Below are 7,387 nucleotides of genomic sequence, written 5' to 3'. Positions count from 1 at the left end.
ATCGTTATCATTATTATCATTATTATTATCATTATCATTATTATTGATATCATTATTATTATTATCATTATCACTATTATTATCATTTTTATGGTCATTATTAATTGTATCATTATCATTATTATCATCATCAATATCAATGTTAATATTGCCAAGATTATCATTATCATTATCATTAACAATTATCGTTATTACTATCATCAGCATCATCTTCATCATATTTACTTCCATGTCACTGACCCTCCTTTTATCTGCTTCTGCCCACTTCCCGTTTTTGTTACACCTGCTCACCTCTCATTTTATTCTAAATTAATCCTCCTCCGAAAGGGTAGTCTCATTTTATTCTCGAAGTTCTAAAAACAAAAATACGAAGAAGAAGAAGAAATATAAAACGAAAATAACTTTTTGTGACTACTTCCGCGCTGTTGCCAAATCTCAGATCTCGCACCACTACCGTCTCTGCCAGTGGTGCCACATCTCCTTCCATCCTTTCTGTCTCCAAGCACTTAGCTATTTTTTCCTCTTCCTGCTCCCTCCCTGTATTCCTTCCTTCTCTTCCTCCCTCCCTCCCTTCCCTCCTTCTCTTCCTCCCTCCCTTCCCCCCTTCTCTTCCTCCCCCCCTCCCTTCCCTCCTTCTCTTCCTCCCTCCTACTCCCTAATTCTCTTCCTCCCTCCTCCTTCTCCTTTCTTCTCTTCCTCCCTCCTGCTCTTCCTCTCTCCTGCTCTTCCTCCCTCCTTCCCTTCCTCCCTCCTCCTCTTCCTCCCTCCTCCTTCCCCCCTTCTCTTCCTCCCTCCCTCCCTTCCCTCCTTCTCTTCCTCCCTCCCTCTCTTCTCTTTCGTCCCCGCCCACTTCCGTCTCCACCCAGACCGAGGAAGGCGTGAGAATGGGCGGACCTGTTTTTGTTTTTGTTGACGGAGTCTGTTTGGAATTACAAATGATGACCTTTTGCGTACCCTCCCCCCCCTTTCGCTCCCTTTCTGTCTATGTCTGTCTTTCTGTCTGTCTGTCTGTCTGTCTATTTGCTTGTTTGTCTGTCTTTCTGTCTGTCCGTCTGTCTGTTTGTTTGTCTGCCTGTGTCCTGTCTTCATTTCTTTCTTTCTTTCTCTCTCTCTCCCCCTCTGCGCGTGTGTGTGTGTGTTTGTATGAATGCTAACGCACACATGGATATTATATATATATATATATACATATATATATATATATATATATATATATATATATATATATATATATATATATATGTATATATATATACGTATGTATATATATGTATGTATGTATGTATGTATGTATGTATATATACAAATATATGCATATACATACATATATATATTATATGAATATATGTATAAATAACTAAATATATACAGAGGTACATACATGAATAACTATACATATACATATACATATATATATATATATATATATATATATATATATATATATATATATATATATACATATATATATATATATATATATATATATATTTATATATATATATGTATATATATATATATATATATATATATATATATATATATATATATATATATATATAGAGAGAGAGAGAGAGAGAGAGAGAGAGAGAGAGAGAGAGAGACAGACAGACAGACAGACAGACAGACAGACAGACAGACAGACAGACAGACATATGCTTACAATAAATGAACGTCCATATATATGTTTACTGACGTTTGCAATATTCATTCGTATCTAATTGCCCGCGCTGCCACGTCACCCCGCCCACGCCCATTTCTCCGCACATCCTCCTCTTAGGCGCGAACACATCCACGCCCACACGCACGCACGCACGCACGCACGCACGGACAGCCGCTACGTCACCCATACCCAGAAGACGATCTCCTTCTGAAGCAGACTCTTCCCTTGTAGCTTTTCTCTTTCTTCGCTTTTCATTCTTTTTCTGTTTTTTTTTCTTTCGTTTTTCTTATACCTTCTTTCTCTTTATTTCTCTTTCTCTTTTTTCTTACACCTTCTTTCTCTTTATTTCTCTTTCTCTTTTTTCTTACACCTTCTTTCTCTTTATTTCTCTTTCTCTTTTTTCTTACCCCTTCTTTCTCTTTTTTTTCTCTGTTTTTTGTTGTTTTCTTCTTTCTCCTCTCTCTCTCTCTCTCTCTCTCTCTCTCTCTCTCTCTCTCTCTCTCTCTCTCTCTCTCTCTCTCTCTCTCTCTCTTTTGTTTTCTTCTTTCTCTTTTCTCTCCCTTTTTATTTTTTTGTTTTTCTTCCTTCTCCCCTGTCTCTCTTTCTCTGTTTTATTTATTTACTCCTTCGCTCTCTCGTTTCTCTCTATTTCCCCTCTGTCTCGGCATCTGTTTCTCTCTCTCTCTCTCTTTCTCTATGTCTCTGTCTCCCTGTCTCACTCTCTCTCTCTCTCTCTCTCTCTCTCTCTCTCTCTCTCTCTCTCTCTCTCTCTCTCTCTCTCTCTCTCTCTCTCTCTCTCTCTCTCTTTCTCCGTTTTTTCTCTCTCTCCCTCTTCCCTTCTGTTCTCTATTATTCCCGCCTTTCCTCTCGACTCCTCTTCTCACTTTCTTCCCTTTCTCTCAATGTAATTGTTCAGTTCCACTTTCTTTTATCTTATTTTCTGTATTTCTCCCACATTATCACTCTCCTCTCCTTTTCCACATACGCAATCCCTTCCTCATCTATTTCCTCTCTTCCTCCTTTTCATCTTCCTTTCGCCCTACCTTTTATTCATCCCTTTTCTTCCGTTCCTACCCCCCCCCCAAATACCCCCAACCTCTCCCAAACGTCTTCATCTGCTACGTCATAGTCTCGTTGACTCCGCCCCTCCCCGCCCGGGCGTTGGGAGTGACGTCATTGTTTTCTTTAGTGCGTCACCACTTGTGTATCCGTATCAGTGACGTCACTCTGCCTGGCAACTGGGTCCTCCTCGTCTGCCCGCCCGTGGCCGCTAAATGTTCACCTAGAATTTCGGGTTTGCGAATTTTGTCGAGGATTTAGGGTTTGCAAATGTTCACCTAGGATTTAAGGTTTGCAGATTTTGTCGAGGATTTCGGGTTTGCAAATGTTCAACGAGGATTTAGGGTTTGCGAATTTTGTCGAGGATTTAGGGTTTGCGAATTTTGTCGAGGATTTAGGGTCTGCAAATTTTCACCTGGGATTTAGGGTTTGCGAATTTTGTCGAGGATTTAAGGTTTGCAAATTTTCAACGAGGATTTAGGGTTTGCGAATTTTGTGGAGGATTTAGGGTTTGCGAATTTTGTCGAGGATTTAGGGTTTGCGAATTTTGTCGAGGATTTAGGGTCTGCAAATTTTCACCTGGGATTTAGGGTTTGCGAATTTTGTCGAGGATTTAAGGTTTGCAAATTTTCAACGAGGATTTAGGGTTTGCGAATTTTGTCGAGGATTTAGGGTTTGCAAATTTTGTCGAGGATTTAGGGTTTGCGAATTTTGTCGAGGATTTAGGGTCTGCAAATTTTCACCTGGGATTTAGGGTTTGCGAATTTTGTCGAGGATTTAGGGTTTGCAAATTTTGTCGAGGATTTAGGGTTTGCGAATTTTGTCGAGGATTTAGGGTCTGCAAATTTTCACCTGGGATTTAAGGTTTGCGAATTTTCAACGAGGATTTAAGGTTTGCAAATTTTCAACGAGGATTTAGGGTTTGCAAATGTTCACCAAGGATTTAGGGTTTGCAAATGTTCATCTAGGATTTAGGGTTTGCGAATGTTCAACGAGGATTTAAGGTTTGCAAATGTTCACCTAGGATTTAAGGTTTGCGAATTTTCAACTAGGATTTAAGGTTTGCAAATGTTCACCTAGGATTTCAGGTTTGCAAATGTTCACCTAGGATTTAAGGTTTGCAAATGTTCACCTAGGATTTCGGGTTTGCAAATGTTCACCTAGGATTTCGGGTTTGCGCATTTTCACCTAGGATTTCGGGTTTGCAAATTTTGTCGAGGATTTAGGGTTTGCGAATGTTCACCTAGGATTTAGGGTTTGCAAATGTTCAACTAGATTTAGGGTTTGCGAATGTTCACCTAGGATTTAGGGTTTGCAAATGTTCAACTAGATTTAGGGTTTGCAATTGTTCACCGAGGATTTAAGGTTTGCAAATGTTCACCTAGGATTTAGGGTTTGCGAATTTTCACCTAGGATTTAAGGTTTGCAAATGTTCACCGAGGATTTCGGGTTTGCAAATGTTCACCTAGGATTTAGGGTTTGCAAATGTTCACCGAGGATTTAAGGTTTGCAAATGTTCACCTAGGATTTAAGGTTTGCAAATGTTCAACGAGGATTTAAGGTTTGCAAATGTTCACCTAGGATTTAAGGTTTGCAAATGTTCACCTAGGATTTAAGGTTTGCAAATGTTCACCTAGGATTTAAGGTTTGCAAATGTTCAACGAGGATTTAAGGTTTGCAAATGTTCACTTAGGATTTAAGGTTTGCAAATGTTCACCGAGGATTTAGGGTTTGCAACTGTTCACCTAGGATTTAAGGTTTGCAAATTTTCACCTAGATTTCGGGTTTGCAAATTTTGTCGAGGATTTCGGGTTTGCGAATTTTTACCTAGGATTTAAGGTTTGCAAATGTTCACCTAGGATTTAAGGTTTGCAAATGTTCACCTAGGATTTAAGGTTTGCAAATGTTCAACGAGGATTTAGGGTTTGCGAATGTTCACCTAGGATTTAAGGTTTGCAAATGTTCAACGAGGATTTAGGGTTTGCGAATTTTCACCTAGGAATTCGGGTTTGCAAATTTTGTCGAGGATTTAGGGTTTGCGGATTTTGTCGATAATTTAGGGCTTGCGAATGTTCACTTAGGATTTAAGGTTTGCAAATGTTCACTTAGGATTTAGGGTTTGCAAATGTTCACCTAGGATTTAAGGTTTGCAAATGTTCACCTAGGATTTAAGGTTTGCAAATGTTCACCTAGGATTTAAGGTTTGCGAATTTTGTCGAGGATTTAGGGTCTGCAAATTTTCACCTAGGATTTCGGGTTTGCAGATTTTGTCGAGGATTTAGGGTTTGCAAATGTTCAACGAGGATTTCGGGTTTGCAAATTTTGTGGAGGATTTAGGGTTTGCGAATTTTCAACTAGGATTTAAGGTTTGCAAATGTTCAACGAGGATTTACGGTTTGCGAATTTTCACCGAGGATTTAAGGTTTGCAAATGTTCACCGAGGATTTAAGGTTTGCAAATTTTCACCTACGATTTAAGGTTTGCAAATGTTCACCTAGGATTTAAGGTTTGCAAATGTTTACCTAGGATTTTTCGGGTTTGCAAATGTTCACCTAGGATTTAAGGTTTGCAAATGTTCACCTAGGATTTAAGGTTTGCAAATGTTCACCGAGGATTTAGGGTTTGCAAATGTTCACCTAGATTTATGGTTTGCAAATGTTCACCGAGGATTTAGGGCTTGCGAATAACTCGAGGAAAAAAGGAAAGAAAATCCTATCGGTGCACGAAGGAACTATATGAACTTTGCCCTTTGAGTTCTATAGAACGAAGAATCATGATGATCTTTTAAGTTCAGATATTAAATTGCATATGCTTATATGTGTACGAGCACACATACTCGTGTATATATATGTATGTATATATATACATTTATATACATATATATATATATATATATGGATAGATAGATATGTATATATATATATATATATATATATATATATATATATATATATATATGTATATATATATATATATATATATATATATATATATATATATATATATATATATATATATATATATATATATATATGTGTGTGTGTGTGTGTGTGTGTGTGTGTGTGTGTGTGTGTGTGTGTGTGTGTGTCTGTGTGTGTATGTGTGTGTGTATACATACATATATATATATATATATATATATATATATATATATATATATATATATATATATATATATATATATATATATATACATACATATTATCCTTCTTCTGCACTCCTTCTTCGTTCTCCATCTTTTCCTCCACATTCTTTCTCCCTTTCTTCCTCTCCTCCTACCTACCTCCTCTTCTTCCTTCTTCCTCCGTCCTTCCCTCCTTCTCATTTTTTACCCACTTCCTTTCCATCTCCTTTCTCCCGCTTCTCCTCTCTTTCCACCTGCTACCTCCACCCTTCCCTCTTCCTCATTCTACCGTTCTTATTCCTTCCCTTCGCCTTCCTCTCCTTCACCTTCCTTCCTTCTTCCTCCTCCCTTCCCTCTTCCTCATTCTACCGTTCTTATTCCCACCTTTCTCCTCCCTCTCTCTCCTCCTTCCTTCTTCCTCCACCCTTCCCTTTTCCTCATACATCATCTTCTTCTCCTTCTCCTTCCTCTCCTTCTACCTTTCTCTCCACCCCCAATCCAGCAAACACATCCCTCCTCACTCTCTCTCTCTCTCTCTCTCTCTCTCTCTCTCTCTCTCTCTCTCTCTCTCTCTCTCTCTCTCTCTCTCTCTCTCTCTCTCTCTCTCTATATATATATATATATATATATATATATATATATATATATATATATATATATACATATATATAAAATTCTCAGAAAGGGATCACACCACTTATATTTCATACGAATTCATAAGACAGTGAGAAAAGGCGGTTCTTCCTTCAAGAAAACGTAAGAGACTTGGCGACCTTGATCTTCCGACGCGCCCAAACACTTGAGAATATTGGTCTGCAATGTTGCTCGTTGATTGGGAAATTGTGATTTTGATAATAATGTTGGTTTTTTATTGCTACTCTTGGTGTTGTTGCTACTACTACATTGGTTCTTATTACTACTGTTGTTGTTGTTGTTGTTGTTGTTATAGTCGTTGTTGGACTACTTATTGCAATGATGATAATGCTGATTGTGATTTTGTTAATAATGTTGGTTTTTATTGCTACTGTTGTTGTTGTTGTTGTTATAGTCGTTGTTGGACTACTTATTGCAATGATGATAATGCTGATTGTGATTTTGTTAATAATATTGTTTTTTATTGCTACTGTTGTTGTTGTTGTTGTTGTTATAGTCGTTGTTGGACTACTTATTGCAATGCTGATATTTCTGATATCTGTAATGGTAATAGAAACGACAACAATAAAACACAAAAAGAATAATAACAATAATGCCAACAATGATATTGACAAGAACAAAAACAAAAATAATGATAATCATCATAATGATGATGTTGATCATCATCATCATCATAGTGATAATAATGATAATGATAATACTGATGATGATAATAATAGTAGCGGTAATGATGATGATTCCCTCCCCCTTTTACGGCATATGCAAACTAACCTCCACTGAAAAAAGTAATACAACGTAAAAACAATTAAAACTAAACATACAAATTAGCACCTCTTCCTTAAAAAAAAAAAAAATAAATAAAATAATAAGATTACAGCATAGAATGA

Source organism: Penaeus vannamei, chromosome 25 (genome assembly GCF_042767895.1).
Source record: "Penaeus vannamei isolate JL-2024 chromosome 25, ASM4276789v1, whole genome shotgun sequence".
In the NCBI taxonomy this organism is placed as follows: domain Eukaryota; kingdom Metazoa; phylum Arthropoda; class Malacostraca; order Decapoda; family Penaeidae; genus Penaeus; species Penaeus vannamei.
Note: the sequence above shows the minus strand (reverse complement) of the source record.